Source organism: Hipposideros armiger, unplaced genomic scaffold (genome assembly GCF_001890085.2).
Source record: "Hipposideros armiger isolate ML-2016 unplaced genomic scaffold, ASM189008v1 scaffold_548, whole genome shotgun sequence".
NCBI classification, from domain to species: Eukaryota; Metazoa; Chordata; class Mammalia; order Chiroptera; family Hipposideridae; genus Hipposideros; species Hipposideros armiger.
Window position 1 is genome coordinate 1,064,561 of NW_017731898.1, and position 26,414 is coordinate 1,090,974.

At 40.8% G+C, this 26,414-nt stretch overlaps 2 pseudogenes; both read left to right on the forward strand.

The window, feature by feature from the left end:
- The window catches only part of LOC109396846 (E3 ubiquitin-protein ligase rififylin pseudogene), a 31,678-nt pseudogene extending 10,192 nt beyond the window's left edge, over window positions 1–21,486 (forward strand).
- On the forward strand, window positions 12,855–14,113 carry LOC109396835 (cytohesin-2-like; annotated as a pseudogene).
- Window positions 21,487–26,414: the final 4,928 nt, after the last annotated feature.

The window sequence follows — 26,414 nt, forward strand, 5'->3', positions numbered from 1 at the left end:
GAAGCCGGCGACTGATCTGCCTCGCCCGGGAAGAGTGCAATGATGGTGCCAACTTGGGCCAGGGAAGCAACGTCCTCCCCAACTAGACTGAAGAACAAAAACGACAGCAACTTGTCTGTTCCCCTTTCCCCAATTCCCCAGCGCTGTGCCCATCCCCCCAATTCCCCAATAAAAATCTTAAAAAATATATAAATAAATAAAAATAAAAATAAAAAGGACACTCAGGCAGCCTGAGTGGCTCAGCTGGTTAAGAGCGCGAGCTCTGAGCAACAGGGTCACCGGTTAGATTTCCACACAGGCCAGTGACACTGCGCCCGAGCTGAGCTGCAGCTGAAGCTGACAACAGGTGGCAGGATGGCTCAGCTGGTGAGAGCACGTGCTCCTAACAACAAGGCTGCTGGTTCAACTCCCTTATGGGATGGTGGGCTACGCCCACCCACAACTAAGACTGAACACGGCACCTTGAGCTGAGCAGCCGTGAGCCGCCGTCGGGTGGCCAGATGGCAACTGGACTTGGAGCTGAGCTAGCTGCGTACCCCACAACTAAGACTGAAGGACAACAACTTGGCTGCTTCCCTTCCCCAATTCCCCAACACTGTTCACTGTTCCAATTCTCCAATAAACTCTAATTAATTAATTAATTAATTAATTAAATGAAATTTAAAAAGACACTCTTCTTCTAGGTCCAATGGTACCAAAGGGTGTTGGAGTGATAACTACATTCAAGAAGGATGCAGGAGAAACATTGCCATCAGAGGAGAGCCAGGTTGCAGTTAGAGCAATAAGGTGAAGGAATATTCAAAGAGATTCGCAATATAACGGATTTTGCCGATATTTGACCTTAGGTTTAGTTGTGAAAGAATTTCAAGAGATGGGACAGGATGTAAAATGGAGTTAGAAGCCCTGATGTACAAATTGTAGGAATATTAGAGTCCAGGATATAAGGCATGTCTGAAGAATCTTGGGTTCCCGTGATAACTGACATGAACATGGATAAAGGGCATGATGATCTCAAAGGGGGTGGTGGTAGAAGAGCCTGTGAATGTTGAGAAGAGTGGGGAATCTTGCCAGAACATGCAGAGTTCTGGGGTTCCCACTTGACCTCTGCTAATAGACGACAGTAGGGAGACATACAGAGGGGTTGTTCTTACCCTAAAGATACTGACTCCCTCTTTTTTAAAATTATAAGAATATATATTAAAGTGTACTAATTTGAGTCTCTCTTCTCAGGAACCTCCAGGCTTATAAAGGGGCATTCTTAGTTCCTAGCCAATGGGAAACTCCCTTGACTCCTGCAGATGCCAACAGAGGTCTTCACAGTAGTGGTTTTATTCCTAGTAGCCTTATCTTGATTCTTGCTCAATAAGTAATCAATGAATGAATGCATCAGGTTCCAGATCAATGAGGAAAATAATTTTTTACCTCAGAGCACCTCAGATCAGTTGAGTTCTGTGTTTCAGGTTTGTTAGGCTCTGCAACATGGAAATAAAACCAATATCTAACTCCCTCATAATACCTAACATATATTTCTATATAGGTAACTTGAAGGGCATTGAAATACTCAGGAAAATGCCAAAGAAGCCATTATGGTTTTAGATTTTCTCTTCAGCATGTATGGCTTATTGCCTGATGCTCATGAATAGAAAATTGATTAAGTACTAACAGGTATTTATAGCTTTCATCAATATGAGGAAAGAGCAGGGATAAATGTGATAATTGGTAAATTATTTTTATATCTAGATTAATTTTCTATCAAGCTTCATGCCAGCTATAGTCCCATTTAAGCTTCATCTGTTTAATTCCTCATATTAGAAAAGTGATCCTGAAGTAATATTTAACTCAATCTACACATATTTCAGTTTTTAAACTCCATATCTTAAAATGAATGTGCTAATATTGCATTGAGCTTTAGTTTTCTAGGGCAACCCAAAGTTTACAAAATGTGAGTCTGCAGAAAAAAATATTTAAATGCAAGAATAGTGTAGGGCTACCTTCATCCTCACTGAAATTGAGGACATTATTAAGTGCCATTTAAAAACTGTGAAAAAAAATTGTGAAGTACACACACACACACACACACACAGAGTCTGGAAATGGTATGAAGAGTCTAAGATATCATTAGGATTCCAGGCTTGTAAGTTTTCCACTCCTCCATCCCCAGAACCCTGTTTTTATGGTCTAAGATAGTGTTGGAGTGCAGGCCATTACATTCATGTTCTAAGCAGCAGGCTAAAGGATTGGAGAAAAAGAAGGCATGCCAACAATCTTTTAAATCAGTCTGCCAAAAGCTGCTATACAACTGTTTTACTTGCATCTCATTGGCAAGAACTTATATGGCTATATCTAGCTGCAAGAGAGACTGGGAAAAGAGGAGTATTTAATCCAGGTGATTATGTGCCAAACTAAAATTAAGATTGTGTGATTTAGGAAGCTGAGGAGATGTTGGAATAGGTAGCTAACAGTCTGTACTTCAGACATGTTCACATACTATACTGATTATTAAAAAGTGAAAAAAAGTGCAGGTCTCAGAAACTTAAGAAATTGGTTACAACGGGTGATTGGAAAAGGGGTAGAAGGAGAATGGGAATGGGTAGTATGGATAAGGACAGGGTTAACACTTCTTTGAGAATACCTTTTAGTTTAGAACTATAGTAATGCTTCACATGTCCTTCCCATTCTCCCCAAAATAAACAATTCAAATCAGTGAGAATGGGGAGGGAACTCAAAGTGGAATAAAAACACAGTAACACATGAACTTAACTATACTATAAATGAAAAACAATCACACTCGAAGATAATGAAAAGAACCACCCTAAGTAACTTTAGAAAGTAGTATCTTGTCTGGATACTGCAAGGTTAAAGAAAAAAATACTATATAAATGCTGTAATATAGTTAGTAAACATGTTTTCCATAGGAATGTGGGTTAGCAGTTCTCTCTCTCTCTCTCTCTCTCTCTCTCTCTCTCTCTCTCTCTCTCTCTCTCTCTCTCTCTCTCTCTCTCTCCCTGCCCTATCTTATATACATAGGGTTGTCGGAAAAGTCATGATGTATTTTTTCTATATTTTCCTCGTGTTTTTCTATGAAACACGAGGAAACACTGTGTTTTCCCAAAAATTAGACCTAACCAGAAAATAAGCCCTAGCATGATTTTTCAGGATGCTCGTAATATAAGCCCTACCCCAAACAAACAGCCAGCCATGACTGTTTGAATAAATGTAGATTTTTGTACACAAATAAATGAATAAATGTAGACTGTTGGAGCAAAAATTAATATAAGACCCAGTCTTAATATCGGAAAAACATTATATATACTAGAAATGAATAAGTAAAAATATTGTTTAAAATGAAACTTGTGAAGTCTACTTTGGCTTTCAATTCTAAGGAAGTGTGCTCCTTCAAGCCCAAGATGACCCTTCTGCCTGTATTCTTAATCTCATTGTCTTCTGCCTTTTAGAGGACTATGCATTTTGAGCTTGTGCTTTTAATCTTTTCATTCTGCCTACAAATACAATACGTATGCTTATCCTTTACTTTAAAAAGCAAGACAAAACCACAACAAAACTTCCCTCAGGTCTACCTTTCATGCTGTGGTCTGCTAAACTTTTTCCAGATTTCTAAGAATAGTCCACACTTATTATTCTCACTAAAGGCACTCTTTCACTATCCATTCACTGGTTCCCACCCTCCCCAAGCTACAAAAATACATTGAAGGTTGCTCAGTTGCCACATTCAAAGGTTTAAAATTTTAAGTCCCCATTCTTGACCTCTTTGAAGCATTTGACACAGTTGACCAATCATTCCTTTTTCTTGAAATGGCTCTCTTCTAGTTCTTATCAATCTCTATGACTGACTGGCCTTTCTCTATCCTTCACTGACTCTCTGCTATTCTCTAAATATAGGTGATTTCCCAGGTTCTATTCTTGGAGCTCCCTTCTCTATCACCAGTGGCTGCTATACTTTCTTGATCACAGTACCTTATTGATGTGTGTGTGTGTAGTCAATTCTCATTATTTACAATAGTTATGGTCTATAATGTCACCGTGAGCACTGAATTAGCAAATACTGAACCATTGCTCCTAGGAGATATACAGAGTTAGATTCCTAAAAGCCTCTGGTCACATTTTTGTTACTGATTGGTACATAACCTTGTTTTATATGTGTTTCTGTTTAAAGATACCTTATTTAATATGTATTATTGGTTCATTAACATTGAACTCACCACCAGCAGCACTGTAACATGCCTGAGCAAAGCTTATCTAACACACGTATTTTCTCTATAAGGCACATCACAGCATTTTAAAAAAGATTTTATTGGAGAATCGAGAAAGGGGAACAGACAAGTTGCTGTCCTTTTGTTCTTCAGTCTAGTTGTGGAGAACGTCGCTTCACTGGCCCATGTTGGTATTATCATTGCGCTCTTCCTGGGTGAGGCAGATCAGTCGGTCACCAGCCATTGCATGGCCGCTCACGGCAGGTCACGCCAGCTGCCAGCCAGCCCCACTGCAGCCTACGCCGTCGCCGTTGACTTTGGCAACCCAGCTCCAGGTCGAGCTGTAGAGGGAGCAGGTGTCACTGGCTCTCGTGTGGGATCCGAACCGGGGCCCTGCTGCTCAGAGTTGGCGTCCCAAGCCAACTCTTAACCAATGCGCCACTCACCGGCCCACAGCATTCTTGCACTTAGGAAAACTAGACAGCACTTCAGCATTATGCATGGAGGCCATTTTATTTTATATATTTTTAACTTTAAAAATAATTTTTTTTAAAGATTTTGTTAGGGAATTGGGGGAGGGGAACAGTGTTGGGGAATTGGGGAAGGGAAACAGCCAAGTTGTTGTCCTTCAAGCTTAGTTGTGAAGGGCGCAGCTAGCTAAGCTCCAAGTCCAGTTACCACCAGGCCACCCATAGGCGCTTGCGGCAGCTCAGCTCAAGGTGCCGTGTTCAATCTTAGTTGCGGGTGGGCATAGCCCACCATCCCATGTGGGAGTTGAACTGGAAACCTAGTTGCTAAGCGCACATGCTCCAACCACTGAGCCATCCGGCTGTCCTTTGGCAGCTCAGGGAAGCTCAGCTCAAGGTGCCATGTTCAATCTTAGTTGCAGGTGGGCAGAGTCCACCATCCCATGCGGGAGTTGAATTGGCAACCTTGTTGTTAGGAGCACGTGCTTTCACCAGCTGAGCCATCCTGCCACCTGTTGGCAGCTCAGCAGCAGCTCAGCTCGGGCTCAGCTCACTGGCCCATGTGGAAATCAAACTGGCGACCCTGTTGCTCAGAGCTCGTGCTCTCAACGAACTGCGCCACTTGGCTGGCCCTTTTAAAAATTGTTTTATTGGGTAGCAGTGTGTTTTTTCTAGGACCTATCAGCTCCAAGTCAAGTCGTTGTCCTTCAGTTTAATTGAGGAGGGCACAGCTCAGCTTCAAGTCCAGTCACCGTTTTCAATCTAGTTACGAGGGGGCGCAGCCCACCATCCCATGCGGGAATTGATCCAGCAACCTTGTTGCTAAGAGCACATGCTCTAACCACTGAGCCATCTGGCTGCCCATCGGCAGCTCAGCTCAAGTCATTGTCTTCAATCTAGCTGTGGAGGGTGCAGCTCACTGGCCCACGTAGGAATCAAACTGGCAACCCTGTTGTTCAGAGCAGACCCTCTAACCAACTGAGCCCCCCGGCCGCACTGGAGGCCATTTTAAACAGTGAAATCAGTGGCAAAACCTACAAAATGCAAAAACATGTCACTAAATATACCACAAAACCCCGTTATTTACAGTATGAGAACAGAAACAAAAAGACAAGAGCCTTATTCGACCTCAGCTGGGAACAGGCACATCAGGCAACTCAGGGTTTTCACTGTTCTGACCATGTCTGTGGATGACCATGAATTCACAAATATGGAATCCATGAATGATGAGGATTGACTATATACTTATATATTTATGAGTCAAAAACTTGTGGGGCTGGCCGAGTGGCTCAGTTGGTTAAGAGCTTGCTCAAGGGTTTGAGCTCTGAGCAACAGCGGTTCGAGTCCCGGCCTGAGCTGAGCAGCCGCTGAGCTGCCAACAGGTACCAGGATGGTTCAGCTTAAAAAACAAACAAACAAACAAAAAACTTGTGCTACCAGTTGTTAATGTACTTGTGTTATGTATCTGCCTCCCTCAAAAAAACCAAAAAACAAAAAACCCACAAAACACCTTGAATTGCTTGATACAAACTGATCTTTATATCTGCATCCTAGCAGCACACTATTGAGGTTTTGGGGGTTCTCATCTATGCCTGTTGTATGTAATCCAAAGGTTCCTGAAAAGATGCAACAGCAGGGCCCTACTAGTTAAATGCATAAAATCCTTGAAAAAATGACTTTTTTTTTTTAACTTTACTGGGGAGCAGTGTGTTTTTTCTAGGACCCATCAGCTCCAAGTCAAATCATTGTCTTCAATTTAGTTGTGGAGGGCGCATATGGGAATCAAACCAGCAAACCTTGGTGTTACCAGCACCGCACTCTAACCAACTGAGCTAACTAGCCGCCCGAAAGAATGACTCTTTATTATTATTTATTTTATTTTATTTTATTTTTTTAGCTGAGCCCTCCTGCCACCTGTTGGCTGCTCAGTTTGGGCCATTAATCAAACCGGCAACACTGTTGCTCAGAGCTCGCACTCTTGAGCGAGCTCTTAACCACCTGAGTCACTCGGCCGGCCATTCCGAAAGAATGACTCTTGATTTCATTTTCTACCTTAGTGAACTGGGTTCACTATATAGAAAACTTCAACTACCCTTCCCTCAGTTTCTTAAATCCTAGAGAAATTCCTAAGTAGTCAGGTCCCTATTCCCTATTGTCTGGACCCCACCCAGAGTTCTCCATAGGAGCCCAGAAGCCTTCAAGAAAATTGGAGATTCAAAGCTCCAGTGTTCTCTCTACTCTTGTGGCCTTATCTATCCTTAGATTTTCTTAAAGGTGAAATTATTCGCCTCTGCTTGCCTAGCTAGGCAAGAGAATATGGGTGGAGGGGGGAGAAGGATAGACAGTATTGTTTTTCTTCCCATTGTAAATTACATACTATCAATAGTTTTCTGCATTTTTATGGTAACTTTAATACAGACCATATTGTAATTCCTGGGTGGTTACCATGGGCCCTCCCTAAGGTGGAGGTTGAGAGAGAACTATTTTTTATTATATTTTTTGCTTTCAAGGAGGAAGGGAAGTCGTAGCGGAAGTTAGCTTTGGGGTGGCTGGGGGCAGAAGCTTGTGTAAATTAAATTCCAGCTACTTCATCTCTAGTTTCTCACTTTAGGGTTTTCTGAAGTTCCCCTATTCTCCTGCAAATACTGGTGACAGCAACAGGTTACCATGTGTTTTTAGTATTTAGTGTTTTTCACAGTTCCTGGGATGAGAAGAAGTGAAGGAAGATTTTTTTTTTTAAGATAGGAAGTGTAAAAATTATTGCTCAGTCTTAGCATCTGCCTAGGGTATCTCCTGGGTAGAGAAACAGGAGTTGTGCCCAATTAAAGTAATGCCCATTATAATGGATCTGTTCATTTCCCAGCATTGTGGTTTCTCCCTGTGATTTTGGTGAAGGCTTTCCTGAGCTATTTCAGCAATAATAGACATTACCAGAAATGTTCGGTGGGGAAGTCAAGAGTCCTTATAATTAGGTCCCAAGTGACTCTTAGGGCTTGTTTCATTGTTGGAGACAAGCAATTATAAAGCGCTAACCACAGCCCATTAGTTTTTATTTTAAATAACAAAAATTTTTTTTCTCCCTAACACAACTCTTCATCATACAGTTGGCCAAGAACAGTTAGCAACTTTCATCCTTAATTTGTGTCCTCTGGGAGCTGATGCTTTCCCTGTCAAGGTCACTAACTTGGTCTAGGCAATGACTGCCTCTTTAACCCAGAGTTACACCAAAATGGAAAGGCAGAGAAACATCTGACATGATGATTTCTAAGAACTGGATCAATAAATTGACGGGACTGCAGAATCAGCTTTTCGGATAGAGGTCAGGAATCTTTGTGCTTAACTCAGAAATCAAAAACCTGTTGATCATAATCCTCATGCTTGATTGGATACTGGTTTGAAAAAAATCAGCTATAAATGACATTGGAGAATTCTGAATATAGATTCAGTATTCAATGATTAGTGAATTATTGTTAATTTCGTTAGGTTTAATTATGGTATGGTTTTTGTAAACAATACTTTTTTTTTTAATTCAAGCATTGCATATTTCTATTACTGAATTGAGATTGTTTTTATTACCTGAATGTGATTAGAGAAGCCTGTGATCTTCTTTAAGGTAAATGAGACTTACCCTAAATTTCTTTTTTTCTTCAATTTAGTTTTCAATTACAGTTGACATACAATATTATATTAGCTTCAGGTGTACAACACATTGATTAGACCTTATGAAGTGATCACTGGTAAGTCTTGTATCCATATGACACCATACATAGTTCTTAAAATATTACTGACTATGTTCCCTATGCTGTACTTTACATCCCTGTGACTGTTTTTGTAATTGGCAGTTTATACTTCTTAATCCCTTTTACCTGTCCCCAATTGATGGTGACCATCAATTTGTTCTCTGTATTTATGAGTTTGTTTCTGTTTTATTTGTCTGTTTATTTTGTTTTCTAGATTCTACATATAAGTGAAATCATATGGTATTTGTCTTTCTCTGAGTTATTTCACTTAGTACAATACCCTCTAGATCCATTCATGTTGACTTTTTTTTTTTGATGCATGCTGATGAAGGTGTGAAGTGCCATGACATCTTGATATCTGTAATTTTCTTTGAAATTGTTCAGTAAATAAATATGGCAAAATATTAATTATTGATTCTGGAAGGAAATATAGCCACTCACTGTACTAATCTTTTTACTTTTCAATCTGTGTGAAAATTTTCATATTAAGAACCCCAAAATATATATATAGAGAAAAATTCTTACATACGAAGAAATCAAGAGTACTCTCACCCATTTTCCTATGCTTACTTTATCTCCCTCAGAGAAGTGAAAACTCATTCTTCAAAAAGAACCCTTTGAATGTATCTACTTCAATGCCGTTTCTCCCCTGCACATTCAGTCTTTTGAAACAAAGTTGATGCCTCTCCTTTGTATTTGAAGATCGGCTTCCTTTCCTCTGCTCCATGAGAAGCAACTCATAATTCCTTATAGTCCTCTCTGCAGTAGTTGGGGTGAGGGAGAGAAGAAAGGTATTTTGTCATATTCTAAATTTTGAGATAACTGATAAAGTTGGCAATGTAGTCAATGCTTACAATTTGTTGTTGAAACACTTTGCTTTTAAAATGGTTTCTTCTAATATTTTAGGGCTTCTTTTCCCTGTTGGCTTGGGGAAAATGAGATGTCATTTTGGAAATATGTTATGGGTAAAATATAATGAGAAAAGTGAAACAATATATTCCAAAAATACAGAAAAATAAAAGTGTTTTTCCTCAGATAAGTTTTAAACTATAGTTTACTGGCTTTAACTTCCATTTCATGGACAACAGAGAATTGGCTGCAGTTCTAAATGCAGCTCTTAAGAAGCTTGATAATTTGGTATATTCCCCATCTAATAAGTATAGGTTTCTAACTCTCAGCAGAGGGAAGCAACCTCTTTGCACCTTAAAGCCAACTTCATGGAATATTGGACAAAGTGAGACACATTCATGTTTTCTTATACTGGGGGTGCCAAAAAAATGTAAACACATGACTTGTATTCATCTTTTGTTATCGGTCTATACTATTACAATTTTAATACAGTTTTTTCCTTTCTTAAAATGTGTATACATTTTTTTGGCATCCTCTGTATATGTGGTTAGAAAAAAATTAAACATCTTTGTACCTGGTTTTTTTTTCTCTTTATGCTAATCTTAGTGAAAAATCTGTGCTTGGATAAGACAGACCCAATCAGCCACATATTTTACTTTACTGCTTCAAGCTCTTTTGTAGCCGTCTCAAGAACTGTCCTCTCTTTACCTAAAGACATCTCGCAAGGCTGTGGCCATTCTATCTAAAAGTTTCTGGCCCATCATATTTCAATTACCCTTTGCTGCATAACAAACCACCACAAAACCTAGTGGCTTAAAACAACAATTTTTATTTCTTACTATTCTGTGTGTTGGCTGGCCATAGCTGTGTGGTTTTTCTGCTCCCTGTACTATCAGCTGGGGTCGCTCAGTGGAGGCTCCAATGAGTATAAGTGATCCAAGATGGCTTCACACGTTGATGTTGGTGTCTACTGTTGGCTGGAGCTTTTCTCTCCACATAATCTCTCTAGCAGGATAGCTGGACTTTTCTACAAGGCTCCAAGAGAACGACAAGTGAAAGCTGCCAAGTCTTTTGAGTCTCACAGCTTTATTTCCACCACATTCTTATGGTTAAAGCAAATAGCAAGTCCAGTCCAGATTCAAGAGGTGGGGAAATAGATGCCGTCTCTTGATGAGAAGAGCAGCATGCATAATACAGGAATGGCAAGAAGTATTGGTAGCTATCTTTGCAGACAATCTACCACACATGGGGAAAGAGAAGACTAAAAAGAGGAAAAAGAGGAGAAACATGAAATGAAACAGAGAAAAAACATATAGGTAAGCTTATACAATGCTTTTGTGAGTTAATTCTTGAAATTCAGGACAACTAGCTGAAAGCTTATGTATGTTTGTTTTAATAAAGGAAAGTGACTTCATGCATTTTGTCTGTCCACCTTATTCTTAAGTACAGAATTTATATAGTCATATAATACATAATTCATATTTATATTTTATATATTTATATTTTGTTTTATATATTATATACATTATATATATTATTTATTTTACATAGCATAGTTAATATTTATTATGTATTTATAGATTAATTGTTGTGTTTAGAATATAGATCCTCAAGAACAACTGCTTGAATTCAAATCCTTTACCACAATTTGGGCAGTTACCTAATTTTCCTAAGCCTTAATTTCCTCATTTTAAAATGGGCTTAAAAGCAATACTTTATTGGGTTATTGTGGGGATAAAATAAGATAATGGCACACTGCCTGGAAGATAATAAACACGGGATAAATGTTCGTTATTATTATTAAGTCTATTAAGTCTGTCCTCATTTGATAGAGACCATTCTGCTGGAATAGGTGAGGGTTATAGCCCCAGTGTCAGTCTAAGGCAATTATTTTGGCCTTCTGGGTTAAGAACGCAATAACTTACTTTGTTTTTTCCCCCTATGTTTGTAGACAGACAGAGTATCAAAACTGTAATATTTACAATAGGTGAACATTAGCGATCATCTAACCTTCCATGTAATGGACAAATTCTCAAAGGATCTCAACAGAACCTAACCTCTATTTGAGGTATTATTATCCAATAATAATGCCTAACATTTGTGGACTATTTTGGAGTTTATAATGGCTTTTCATATCCATTATTTAATTCTCACCATTCTGTGAGGTATTATCCTCATTTTGCACTTAAGGAAACTGAGACTCAAGGGCATCAAATTATATTCACATCCAATATTACATAGCTATTAAGTGGCAGAATTGGTATTTGAATCTGGTGTTACAATATCTATAATTTAGTTTAAAGTATTTTAGTACAGAGAGTGAAATATTATGGATATGTTAAAATTATACACTAGGTGCAGCTAGCCTTCTAATCGGGAATTCACACTCCAAAGGGATTACCAGAAGCATTTCAGTTGTTTTAACTCTGATCAACATTAGATATTTTGCTTATTAAACTAATTAATGTTAAAAATTAATTTATAATGGAGATATTAATGGATTGTTAATTGTTAATGGTTGTTAGAAATGGGCTTTCATTGAAAATAGTGGTATTGTGGATTGGCTAATCCTTAGGGATGGAATCTGACACTCAGTATCTAAGAGGTTTAATGTTTAATGTCTTGCCATTGCAGGGGAGGCTTTGTGATTGCCTGATGCCAACTCTAAGGATAATAAAATCCTGATTTTGTAGTATTATTGCATCTTTCTTGATTGACGCTTCATACCAAATGTGGTGGGATCATAGAACATAGTGCTTGGAGTTTTAAAATTGTTTTATTTGGCTTGCTTGTGAATATTTATTTAGCACTAAATGTCATCTTAAAAGAATTTTTTTCCATTACACTTGACATTCGATATTATTTTATTTTTTATTTTATTTATTTATTTTTAGTTGAGCTGTCGCTTGTTGACAGCTCAGCGGCAGCTCAGCTTGGGCCAGGAATTGAACTGGTGACCCTGTTGCTCAGAGCTGGCACTCTTGAGTGAGCTCTTAATCAATTGAGCCACTCAACCGGCCCTTCGATATTATTTTATATTAGTTTCAGATATACTGTACAGCATAATGGTTAGATATTTATATAATTTATGCAGTGATTCCCCACCCCCATTAGTCTATACATAGGTGTTGCAATAGTATTGGCTATATTCTCTATGTTGTACTTTACATCCCCAGTGACTATTTTGTAACTACCAATTTGTATTTCTTAATCCCCTCAACTTTTTCACCCAGCTCCTCCCAACTTCTTCCCCTAAATGTCACCTTCTGACTTATAAACTTATGCTCTTTTTATTACATCACTAGCTATTCCAGCTTCTTTAATAAAAGCTTGCTATAGTTTTCTTTTTCCTTGTATAAAAAAAAACCTATCTACAAATCTCACTTATATAGATGCATCTCACTTATATAGATGCAAAACACCTTACTGGCAAGGCACTTCGGAGGTGGAGGGGGAGTCTTTTCAGCGCTGAGTACTGGCGCATCAGAGGCGGCGGGCTCGCTGGAACTTGCAGGCCAACACAATTTAGGCCGCCTCCTCAGGACGGCCCGGGATTCCCCCGGGTCTTGCTAGCCGCCACCAAGGACGGTGTCTACGAGCCCCCAGATCTGACTCTGGAAGAACAGATGAGCTGGAGAATGTCCTGCCCCCGCAAGCAGGAGCTGCTATTGGAGACCCAGCGCCTGCGGGAGGAGCTCAGCGAAGCCATGAGCAAGGTGGAGGGTTTAGAGATCAATGAGGGCAGTGAGACCGTGCAAGGAACCGGAAATGGCAATGGTTAGGAAGAACTTCAAACATGGACCCCAAGAAGGGGTCTAGTTCTTGGTGGAGAACGAACTTCTCCAGAATACACCCGAGGAGATAGCCCGTTTCCTGTACAAGGGCAAAGGCTGAACGAACAGCCATGGGGACTAGCTGGGGAAGAGGGAAGACTGAGCCCAGCAGTGGATCTGCAAGAGTTCACCGACCTCAATCTGGTGCAGGCCCTTAGGCAATTTCTGTGGAGCTTCCCGCCTCCCCGCAAGGGCTCAGAAGATTGACCAGATAATGGAAGCCTTCTTCCAGTGATACTACTGCTTGTGCAATCCTGCAGTTTTCCACTCCACAGACACATGCTACTTGCTGTCAAGTCGTCTGTCACGCTGAACACTAGCCTTTACAATCCCAACGTTCGGGACAAGGCTGGAGCACTTTGTGGCCTTGAACCCATACATCAAGAAGGGCAGAACCTGCTGAGGATCTGCTCAGGCACATGAGCCCTTCCGGATTCCTGAGGATGATGGGAATGACCTGACCCACACCTTCTTCAACCCTGACCGGTAGCGCTGGCTCCTCACAGATAACTGCCTCTGTTATTAGTTCACAACACACAAGGAGCCGGGAGGAATCATCATCTCCTCAGAAGAATCTGAGCACCCAAGAAGTGGACAAATCCTGGAAACCAAACTGCTTTGAGCTTTACATACCCAACGACAAGGGGCAGCTCATCAAAGCCTGCAAAACTCAGGTAGATGGCTGGGTGGTTGAGGGGAACCACGTGGTGTACTGGATCTCTGCCCCCACACAGGAGGAGAAAGACAAGTAGATCAAGTTCATCCAGGTAGCTGTGAGCATGGGCCCCTTCTGTGGGATGCTGATGGCAAGGAAGAAGCAGGTTTCTGTCAAGAAGGAGCAGGAGCAGCCCTGCTCCCTTGCCCCCAATTATTTATTAAGAAGCTGCCTCACCCTGGTGGCTGGACCCCTGGGCTCAGCAGCTGCGGATACTGGTTCCCCCTTTGCAAAATTCACAACTTCTAGCACCTCTTTCGTTATTTGTAATCAGCGACACACTGTTGATAATTATTAATTATTTAACCACTAAAAAAAAAAAGTAGGGAATTTTCTACTTTGTGGGGCATTATTCTAAACAAAATATCAGCAAAGATAATATATCAATGTACAAAAGAATAATACTCTACAACTAACTAAAGATTATTTTTGGAATGCAGGGGTGGTTTAATATTAAGAAAATTATAATTATGATCATATTAAGATTATGATATTAATAAATGCGGAAAATTTTTTGATAAAAGTCAGCATTTATGAATAACAACATAAATAATAATAATAAAGTAGGTCTAAGTAAATAAGAATTCAAAGTTAAATATAATAAAGGCTATATATCTGAACATATAGCAAATATGATCCTAAATGGTAAAACATTATAACGTTTCAGTTAAAATCAGAAACTAATAGGGATGCCTCATTACCATTTATTATTTTGTAATTAAATTTTTTATTTTTATCAAAATTATACATGCTTATGGTTTAAAGAGTCATTTAATACTTTTTTTTTAAGATTTTATTGGGGAATTGGGGGCGGGGAACAGTGTTGGGGAATTGGGGAAGAGGAACAGCCAAGTTGTTGTCCTTTTGTTCTTCAGTCTAGTTGTGGAGGACACCGCTTCACTGGCCTTTGTTGGTATTATGATCATTGTGCTCTTCCCGGCTGAGGCAGTTGTTCGCTGGCCATTGGACAGCCACTCACAGTGGCTCACAGCAGCTCATGGCAGCTCTTGCCGGCTGGTGGTCGCTCACACTAGCTCCTGGCCACTCACAGTAGCTCACAGCAGTCTACTGCAGCCCACTGCAGCCTACACCATCGCCAGCCATTCATGGCAGCCCAGTTCCAGGTGGAGCTGCTGTTCACCATCTTAGCTGTAGAGGGCGCAGCTTACTGGCGCATGTGGGAATTGAACAGGCAGCCCTGTTGTTCAGAGCTTGTGCTCTTACCAACTTGTGGCTCAGAGCCACTAGGCTGGCCAAGAGTCATTTAATTCTATAATACATGTTTTGGAAAAACATTCCCAGGTCTCTATTTCTTATTTCCCCTTTCTCAGAGACAACCTTTTTTTAAGAAATTTTATTGGGGAACTGTGTTTTTCCAGGACCCATCAGGTTCAACTCAAATAGTTTAGTTGTGGAGGCCGCAGCTCCCTGGCCTATGTGGGAATCGAACCCGTCACCTTGGTGTTATGAGACTGCGCTCTAACCACCTGAGCTAACTGGCCGCCCAAGACAACCTCTTATATAGGAAAACATAGAAATCAATACCATTTTTTTACTGTAGCAATAGGAACCTAAAAAATATATATATTCCATTCCCAGTAGTGCCAAATGTATAAAATACTTAGAAGCCAACAAGAAAGATTACAGAAACCAAATAAGTATGTTTATTGTTCATGATGGCAAAAACCTTGAAACAATGTGAATATCATCAATAGTAATGGTTGAATAATTATGTCGTGTCCCCACTATCATTATGAACCTAATAAAAAGAGTTATACCAGTTGCTTTGAATAGTTTTCTATGAAGTAGGGTTGAATAAGAAAACATGCAGAAAAATGTTTAAGACTCTTATTTTTATAAAGCAGTTATTCAAGAAATCTCTGTGTACACTGAAAAACAGTAACAAGAGACTTTTGTAGAATATTTTTGCATGTATGTAAAGTTATATATATGTAAAATCCTTCCAGCAAAGCAACTAAATCCCTCTATTAAATCTCTTTCCTGCAACTTAATCCTGGCTTTCACAAAACTCAACAAATTTTTTGTTCACTCGAATATTACAATGAGAGAAGTTATCCTTCACAGAGGAGACTTTATGTAGATATTACTGTTAGCAGTAAGTGGCCAATTTTAACATTACCAGGATAAAAAAAGGCTTGGCCAAGTTTATTGCTTTCTGTGACTAATTGCCCAGTGGAAAATTTACTATCATAAGGGAACAGTGTTTAAAAAAAAAAAGAAAGGTAAGCGGCTCTGTTTTAATTCATTCTAGTTCTAATATGGAACAATACTAAATATATATGTCCATTCTTCTATATAACAATTTTGAGAAATTCACCAAGGTGGCAGCTTCTTATCCCTAGAATGAGAATGAACCATGAAGAGAAGCTGTAGCAAAATTAAGTGTCCCTGGAAGTATTATTAGAAAATGTATTTTTCTTTCTTAGAAGTTACTGCCAGAACTTCATTATTCCTAACTTGGTTTTAACCTGTCCTCTCTATAAAGTGCAAAAAATGAAATAATACAACAAATGAAATGCAAAGTGAAATAACAATACAAAATGAAACAATAAAAATCCAGAGCAGCATAAGACATACAGATCTGCAGCAAGTTAAAATTTTGCTCTAAGCAAATTGTCGATGGACAATAATTGTCAGTCAGAAAGTAAGGAAATACAGTAACTTGGTGCATGATCTAATGTGCACAGCTTTAGACCTCGCTCCTATTTACTCTGTTAGCCCTCCCAATGCTTGGAATTAGAAAAATTCTCAGAATTAACTTCTACTTATATTTGATTGGGCCTAGCCCTACCTGCTCCAAATTTGAGGCTTGCTTTACTTGATTTTACTGTCATCTTCAAAATTGGTTTCTTTTTAGACTTAAAAACAAAGTGTAAGAGCTTTTTCTCAACTATGCCCAAACTCTGTGAGTGGGAACCCTAATCCTAAGGTATCAGGGACAAATGTCTATAAAATAATTAAAGACTATGATTGGGCCGGCCGAGTGGCGCATTGGTTAGGAGTTGGCTTGGGACGCCAGCTCTGAGCAGCAGGGCCCCGGTTTGGATCCCACATTAGGGCCAGTGACGCTGTGCCCTCTACAGCTAAGATAGTGAACAACAGCTCAACCTGAAGCTGGGCTGCTGTGAGTCGCTGGCAAAGGTGTAGGCTGCAGCCTCTGCTGCAGTGGGCTGCCATGGGCTACCGTGTGTGGCTGGCAGCCGGTGTGAGCGGCTGGCAGCTCCGAGAGCTGCCAAGAGCCACCATAAGCGGTCGTCCAGTGGCCGGTGACCGATCTGCCTCACCTGGGAAGAGCACAATGATAATACCAACATGGGCCAGTGAAGCTATGCCCTCCACAACTAGACTGAAGAACAAAAGGACAGAAACTTGTCTGTTCCCCTTCCCAATTCCCCAACTCTGTTCCTCTCCCCCAATTCCCCAATAAAATCTTTCAAAAAAAAAAAAAAGACTATGATCTATTTGGCTAGGGCCTCTTCCCAGTCTTACTCGAATAGAGGGAGGACACTGCTCTACCCAAGATGGAGTAACAAGGATTTGATATAATCTAACTGAAAGAAAATCAAACAAAAAAAAACTGGACAAAATATATGAAACAACAGTTTTCAAGACATTGGAGGTCAGGTAACAAAGAATAGTGATTCCTTAAAGATGAGAAACAAATAAAGTGAACCCTATGCTTGTCCCAGTTTATTGCCTGGAGAGAATTTCTAGGTCACGGCACAAGGAAGAACCTAGGAGGAAAATGGCGGTCACCCTGACTTAAGGAGATGGAGGCCAAGGTGGGTAAAGAGCACAGGGCAAAGTACCAGAAAGGAGAGAGCTATACACAGAGACTTCTAGAGATCTTTAGAGGTTTCCCCTTTAAGTCTTCTACTGAGTATTGTTTAGTGCATGTATGTGATGAAACCACTTACTGGGGAAAGAATCATCTGAGATAATTGAGAGCAATCTCTGACTCTCACATAAGACCAGGAATAGTGCCTGTTCCCACTAGCCAGAGTAAAAAAAAACACACACACAAAAAACCCCTCATAATTCACTGGGCAGAATACTTAGAAGAATTTGCTTGAATAGTGGGAAAAAAATTAGCCCTAGTTTCGTTGAACTCTGCTCTGGCCCCAACTAACAAAGTTTAAAAGCAAGACCCAAAGGATCAAACTATTTCAAAGTAATTTAACTATACCGCAGAACAAATCTCAAGAATATTTATGGGAATACAAAAATATCCAGAACCCAGCAAAGTAAAATTCACATGTCGGGGCACTCAGTCTAAAATTAACATGCATACAAAGAAGTAGGAAAATAGAATCCATTATGAGAAGACAATCCAATCAATTGAAACTAATTCAAAAAGTATAGAGATGTCAAAATTAGTAAACAAGGATATTAAGTTATTATAACTTTATTCCATGTGTTTAAGAAGCTAGAAAAAATTCTGAAAAGATGCTGGAGCAGGAAGTACCAGAGATGTCTACCCACCTTGAGAAAAATGGACTGGCACAATCTGTCTGATGTAACTATTTTGGAACTCTGGGGTCTATTGAAGGCTTGCAAATTCCAAGGGAAGGCTTGGAGAGTAAACTGTAGTTAATTTTGGCCAATTTTAGATCTTAACACAGTAGCAGCTACCCATCCTCCACTCCCAGCCCCATGGCAGGCAGCTGTGTTCATATTCCGGGAGCAGCTTGCACGTAGCTGTGGAATCCAGAGTGGGCAAAAAGGCCCCTCTTCTCCAAATGTTGGTGGTCTGTGTTCTGTTTTCTGATTGCTGTTTATGATCAGAGGTGCAGACAAAGACACGATGGATCATTGTTGCACCTCCCCTCATTGTTGCAAGTCCCTTCCCCTCTGGCTGAAGTGACTTCCAGAAGGTTTAAATGACTGGTAGCTCCTTTTTTTCCTCCCTTTATTTGTCTCTTCCCCCCTTTGGAAACCAGACAATAAAGTCAAGGACATTCTAAAGCAAATGCATATATGGGGAAAACTAGAACATGACTGCACATGTTTAGAAAAAGGTACAGGCCTAGAAAAGACAGGAGACAACCTTAAGTTTACACCTAGACGGACTGCAACAATAGCAAATCTGGGGAAAGGGAGACTCTAATTTCCAGAGTTACCACATTATTAGATTCCAATGTCCAGTTTCCAACAAAAAAAATTACAAGATATACAAAGAAACAGGAAAGTTTGGCCCATTCAAAGGAAAAAAAATCAACAGAAACTATTCCTGAAAAAGATCTGATGGCAGGTATACTAGAAAAATACTTACAAATAACTGTTTTAAAGATGTCAAAGAACTAAAGGAAGATGTGGAGGAAGTCAAGAAAACTATGGTTGAACAACATGAAAATATCAATAAAGAGAAAACCTAAAAAGAAACCAAAAAACAATTCTGGAACTGAAAAGGACAAAAATTGAAATGAAAAAAAAATTCGCTAGAGGGATTCAGACAATTTAAGCAGGCAGAAGAAAGAAACAATGAACTTGAAGATAGGATAATAGAAATTATTGAGTCTGAGGAACAGAAAGTAAAAAAGATTTAAGAAAAGTGAACAGATCCTAAAGGACTTGTAGGACAGCATTAAGCAAGCTAGCACATGCATTATGAAAGTTTCAGAAGAGATGAGGAAAGGTGCTGAGATATTTGAAGAAATAATGGATGAAAACTTCCCAAATGTGATGAAAGGCATGGATACAAATATCTAAGAAAGGATGAATTCAAAGAGACCCACACAGTGACACATTACACTCAAACTGTGAAACAGCTAAAAACAGAGAGTTTTAAAAGCAGAAAGAGAGAAGCAAGCTGTCACATGCAAAGGATCTTCAATAAGATTATCAGCAAATTTCTCATCAGAATCTTCGTAGGCCAGAAGGCAGTGGGTTGATATATTCAAAATGCTAAAAGAAAATAAACTGTCAGCCAACTTCCTGGGGCAGCCCGTGAGTTTGTCCCCACTGCACCCCTTGCCCCTTAGCTCCAGAGGCACAGTGGCAGCAGCAGCAGAGTCTGGGCTCTTGCCTCAGGTATCTGTGGCCTGGACCCCACCCCGTCCCTCCCCTTCCCAGGTGGCAGCTGAGTGGGTGGCTGAATCAGATTTTATCAGATGGGCAAACTGCTGCAACTGGTTCTACCTGAATGGACAGCCTGAGGAGGCCCCACCACTCCTGGGATCCAGGACTCAGGCCTATTCCTACCGTGGGTACAACTCCTTCCTTTCCTCAACAGGCTCGGATCCAAGCTGCAAGGCCTGTGGGGCCCACTTTGTAGACATGGCAAGAGAGCAGACCTGCCTGGACTGTCAGAAAAATTTCTGCATGACCTGTTTGGGCCCCGCCTCTGCCTTCTCTGCCAAAGATTCCAAGCAACAGCCTTTCAGTGGGAGGAGCTCATAAAGATGAAGGTAAAGAACCTGAGGGACTGTCTCAGCCTCCATGACATCTCTACCAAAATGTTCCTGGAGAAAGAGAACCTGGGGTTCTTGGTGCTTGGCCAACAGCCTGTAATCTTCCAGGGGAGCAGGATTCATGCCCCTACCTTGTCCCCAGACTTCCCTGAGCAGCAGGCCTTCCTGACCCAGCCTCATGCCAGCACATACCTCCTACCTCACCCAGACTCCTTCTTCTTTCTCACAAGCCACCTGTTCCCCCAGCCCAGGCTCAGGAAAATCAGCTGGCTAATGGCCATGTATCTCAGGACCAAGAACCGGTCTATTGGGTTGTCGAAAAAGTCATGATGCATTTTTACAACGAAAAACATAGAAAAAATACGTCATGATTTTTCCGACAACCCAATACTTGGAGAGCACAGTCAGAGCACCTGTTGAGGATGAGACCCAGTCCATCGACTCAGAGGATAGCTTTGTCCCAGGCCGGAGGGCCTCTGTCTGACTTGACTGACCTGGAAGACATTAAGAGTCTGACTATGTGGCAGTTGAAAGAGATCCTGGCTCACAATTTTGTCAACTACAAGGGCTGCTGTGAGAAGTGGGGGCTGATGGAAAGGGTGATGTGGCTGTACAAGGATCAAAAAGGACTCCAACACCTGGTATGTGGTGCTGAAGGCCAAAATGGGGGAGCAGTGCCCTCCAGCCTTGAGGAGAATCTGTGTAGGATCTGCATGGGCTAACCCATCGATGGTGATCTGCTGGAATGTGGCCACATGGTAACCTGTACCAAGTGCGGCAAATCCATGAGTGTCCCATCTCCCGGCAGTACGTGATCTGAGCCATGCATGTCTTCCGATTCTGAGGGCTTGATACCAGCTTCTTCAGTGACTTATAGGGACATAGCTCGAGGTGTTTGGGTTCAGGGTTGGCGTGCTTGCAGAGGGGCAGGCTAATAAAAAAATTTGCAGTATTCCCAAGACCAGGGCTAGCAAAGATGCTGTCATCTCTGGGCATGCTTGTCTTGCCACAGAGGAGCACCTGTGCACTGGTACAGATTGCATGGGCAAGTCTGTTTTAATGATCTTGGGTGATGATGGTAACTGAGAGGACTTTACAGAACTTGGACCACATCTTCCTCCCTCCCGTATCCTACCCATCCCCCTCAGCTGTTTCCCTGTGTTTTACCAATCAGAAGTCTTGGTAGAAATGGTTCTTTCTCCTCAGCACATTTAGATTTATGATTGATCTCTCTGGTTTTTTTGTGCCTTAACCTACTTTTGCTAATGTTTCTTGCTACATTGCCTAAAATCCATTTGTTTCTTCAGATCAAAAAGATGTTGCCTTACCAGACCAATAGTGATTCTGCTATTGGAAAACTTCAAAGTCATTAAGAGTTGCTTCCTTCCCTTTACAGCATTGACCACTACCTGAAAATATCCAGTTTACTTTTGTTTGTTTATTGTCGGTCTCTCCATACAAGAAACTGACCTTATCTCTACCTCACTGTTGAATCCCAGCACCTAGAACTCTGCCTGGCACACATAATGGGTACCAAATAAATAATCGGGGAATAAATGAAAAAGATAACATATGTATATGTGTACAAGGATGCTCACTCACAACAAGCTTCATAATAGCAAAAAACTGCAACCACTTGAATATTCAGTCATATGTGAATGATTAAATTATAATTTATCCATACAATGGAATACTCTGCAGTGACTTAAAAGAACATGTGCTACCATGGAAAGATGTCCACAATATACAGTACTGTGAAATTTTCTGAAGTTGCAGAACAGTATGTGTAGCATGATCCCAACTTTGTAAATAATTAAGACATAAATGTAATTATTAAAAAACCCCACAAAAACAAGAGTTGCTTCCTTACATGCTGGGATTGGAAACTATCAGTGATCCGACCTGACATTGGGAGCCAACAAAGCATCTGGTTTCCAACTGCTGGGAAATTCATCTGTGTGAGATGGCACTCGAATCATTTCTGCTGCTTCTCTGGGGCCTGACTTTGTGCCATCCTTAATTTTAGTTTATGAGGAAAGGGAAAGTATTGGGTGGAAGCAGTGGCTTCCTGCTTAACTTTGACTTCTCCAACAGACAGGAGTTTTAACCCACTTTCTCCTGAGAATGAAGTCTCTCTCTTTCCCATTGAAATTTTAAACATAGTCTCACTGAAGGCATAGAGATTTAGGCAGAGACTTGTTCTTCCCTAACCAGACTTCTCATGAAGTTCATGGAGACCAAACGTGTAAGAGCACCTACAAGGTATCACAAAGTACTGTATGAGGCTGGTTTCAGCCCTTGAGCAGACTGCTGGAAGTCTTAATTCCCAAGGTTGGTGGGGACTCCCTACCCCCTTTCCTTTCTCAGTCTACTGATTTGAGGGCAGGTGAGGAAGAAGCATTCTCTAGGCCCTTTAGGAAGGACCATGCAATGAGCAGGTCATGTTCTTGAGCCCTCTTCAGGTCCTTACACCACTGGAAGAGCCAAAGGGCTAAAGAAAAATGTTCTGGAGCAGCTTAGCCAAGCACAAACATACATTCTATCAGAAGAGCTGTGTGTGTGCTATCACCAATGGATGAACCATATAACCCTAAACATTTGAGGGCCTTAGCAGACTTCCCTTCCTCCCCCCATGCAGCCAAGATCTCAGACTAGAAGAACCACTCATGATTCTGGAAAGCAGTGGGAAACCTCTAAGGAAAACTATTTATCAGTACAGATATACTTATGCTTTCCCTCCATCATGAACTACTAATCCCCTTCAGGGAAACAAACTAAATTTTTTTTAATTTAGATTTTATTGGGAAATTGGGGGAGGGGAACAGACAAGTTGCTGTCCTTTTGTTCTTCAGTCTGGTTGTGGGGGATATCGCTTCACTGGCCCATGTTGGTCTTATAATTGCGCTCTTCCCGGGTAAGGCAGTTGCATGCCGGCCATTAGACGGCCGCTTACGGTGGCTCACAGCAGCTCACGCTGGCTGCCAGCCACTCACGGTAGCTCATGGCAGCCCAGCTTCAGGTTGAGCTGTTGTTCACCATCTTAGCTGTAGAGGGTGCAGCATCACTGGCCTTTATGTGGGATCCGAACAGGGGCCTGCTGCTCAGAGCTGGCGTCCCAAGCCAACTCTTTTTATTTTTATTTTTATTTTATTTTATTTTTTTTTAGCTGAGCCATCCTGCTACCTGTTGGCAGCTCAGCGGCTGCTCAGCTCGGGCTGGACTCGAACCGCTGTTGCTCAGAGCTCAAACTCTTGAGCGAGCTCTTAACCAACTGAGCCACTCGGCCGGCCCTCAAGCCAACTCTTAAACAAGGCGTCACTTGGCCAGCCCTGGAGGCTTAACTGGGGCCGGTGGGGCTGCTTCTTGGGTGCCTCATTCACATGGCTGGTGGGAGGCCGCACTGCCTCTCCACATGGGCTTCTCCACAGGGGCTGGCTGTTGAGTGTCCTAGTTCTGGAGGTCAGAGGTCCAACATGGGTCTCACTGGGCTCAACCAAAGTGTTAGCAAGGCTGAATTCATTCTGAAGACCCTAGGGGAAAATCCACTTCCTTGCCTTTTCCAGTTTCTAATGGCTACCCACATTTCTTGTCTCATGGTTCCCTTCCTCCATGTTTAAAACCAGCAACATTGCATCTCACTGACTGTTCTTCCGTCAAGTCTATGTCTTGAAATAATTTCATTAAGTAGTTGTCAGCTAAACATTGAGCCATTTTTCTTGACATTATACTAAGTCCTGGATGATTTGATTCTGGGCCACAGCATTTATACGAATTGGGGGAATAGAGATTTCCCTGTGAAGACATCTTTCTGCTGGACAGTAAGTACTAGTTTACAATCCTACAGGATTAGCAAAGGATTCAGCTACTCCTCGATTGCAACTCAGTTAAACTCGAACAATAATTTCAGGGCAGAAGCTGACTCTCTCCCAACTTAAAACTTGCTTTCTCTGCTGAGGCTTTACCTACCTCTCCCTACTTTCCGATTTCCCTCCTAGACATGAGTTAAAAATAATATCCTAATGGTTGGTTAGTAACCTCAGTTAGAATTAGAACTGATGCCATTTATTCATTTTGGAGAAAGAACTTGCCTTTAAGTCTTCTAACCTCTTTTGGTGAAGGTTTTAAGAAGAAAGGTGTCAAGCAACTCTAGTTTTTTTTTTGTATCTTCTTTGTTATTACACCAAATAAGAGTTGGAATTCCAATACCCCGTTTCAGTTATTATCTAGCCTAGGTAGAAAACTTTATTATTTTTTTATCCTTGAATGCTCTTTCCTGCCCCTCATGGACTCTTCATCTTAATTATGGAAACACCTAATTCTTAAACTTATTCTGTGGCTTTTTTCTGTGATTGTTCAGAAGTTTCAGTTGAGACTTATTTTAAAAGACTTGGAGAGCTAACTGGTTCATAATACATTGGGATACTTGGATTCAAACGAGTAAGAATAAGCTGTCCAGGATTAGTGCTCAATATATATATTGTACAAGTTCGTTGAAATCTTTTGGATGTGAATTTGTAATTTCAAGTGGATATATTAAGATTCTCTCACTTACTTGGGTGTTAAAACAAACTGAAATGTGTATTTTTTGTCACAAAGCTCTGCTTTGTAATTTTGTAATAAACTTTCAATATAGAGGCTAAAAATAAAATAAAATGTCAACCAAGAATCCTATATCCAACAAACTATCTTTCAAAAGTGAGACTACCTTGGGCTGGCTGAGTGGCTCAGTTGGTTAAGAGTTGGCTTAATAGCGTGAGCTCTGAGCAACAGGGCTGCTGGTTCGATTCTCACATGGGCCAGTGACGCTGTGCCTGAGCTGGGCTGTTGCTGAGCTGCCAACAGGTGGCAGGATGGCTCAGTTGGTGTAACAAGATTGCCTGTTTGATGGTGGGCTACGCTCACCCGCAACTAAGACTGAACTGGGCACCTTGAGCTGAGCTGCCGCCCGGATGGCTCAGTGGATCGAGTCTGGGCTCTTAACAACAAGGCTGCTGGTTCAACTCCCTCATGGGATGGTGGCTATGCCCACCTGCAACTAAGATTGAACACAGCACCTTGAGCTTAGAGGCCATGAGCTGCCGACAGGAAACCAGATGGTTACTGGCGCTCTCTACAACGAAGATTGAAAAACAACAACTTGGCTGGTCCCTTCCCCGAATTCCCCAATAAAATCTTAAAAAAAAAAAAAAGCGAGACTACCTACACCCATTAGAAGGCAACTATAAAAAACCCCAGAAAACAGCAAGTGTTAGTGAGGATGTGGAAAAATTGGAAACTTTGTGCACTGCTGGTGGGCATGTAAAATGGCATAGCTGCTGTGGAAAACTGTATGGTGATAGCTCAAAAAAATTAAAAATAGAATTATATGATCCAGCAATTCTACTTTGGGTATATACCCAAAGAATTGAAAGCGGAATCTCAGAAAGATATTTGTACACCATGTTCATCATAGCAACATTATTCACAATAGCTAAAACGTGGAAAGCACCCAAGTGTCCATTGACAGCTGAATGGATAAGCAAAATGTGGTATATATGTACAAGGGAGTATTATTCAGCCTTAAAACATGGATGAATCTTCAGGACGTATGCTAAGTCGAATATGTCAGTCACAGAAAGACAAGTACTATATGACTCCACTTATATGAGGTACCGAGGAGTCAAAATCAGAGACAGGAAAGTAGAATGGTAGTTGCCAGGGGCTGAGGGAGGGGGATGAATGAGTTTTTCTTTAATGGCTATAAAGTTTCCGTTTTGCAAGATGGAAAGAGTTCTAGAGATGGATGATGGTAATAGTTACACATTATGAATGTTATTATTTAATATCATTGAGCTGTATGCTTAAAAATGGTTAGGGTGGTAAATTTTTTGTTTTTTTAAAATTATTTTTTATTATGAAATACACATTTTTTAGAATGTTTCAGCTGTACAACACAGTACAATAGTTATACTTTTTACCCCTCGAAGTGACAAACCCCCTCCTCCAATCCGCCGCCCCACTTCCCCCCAATATCATACTTATCTATGACAAATCCCTTGACTCCACTCCCACACTATACTCCATGTCCCATGACTATATATATATATATATATATATATATATATATATATATATGTAGGTAATTTTTTTTCTTTAAATGAGGAGTTATTGTTTTAATGGGTAAAGTTT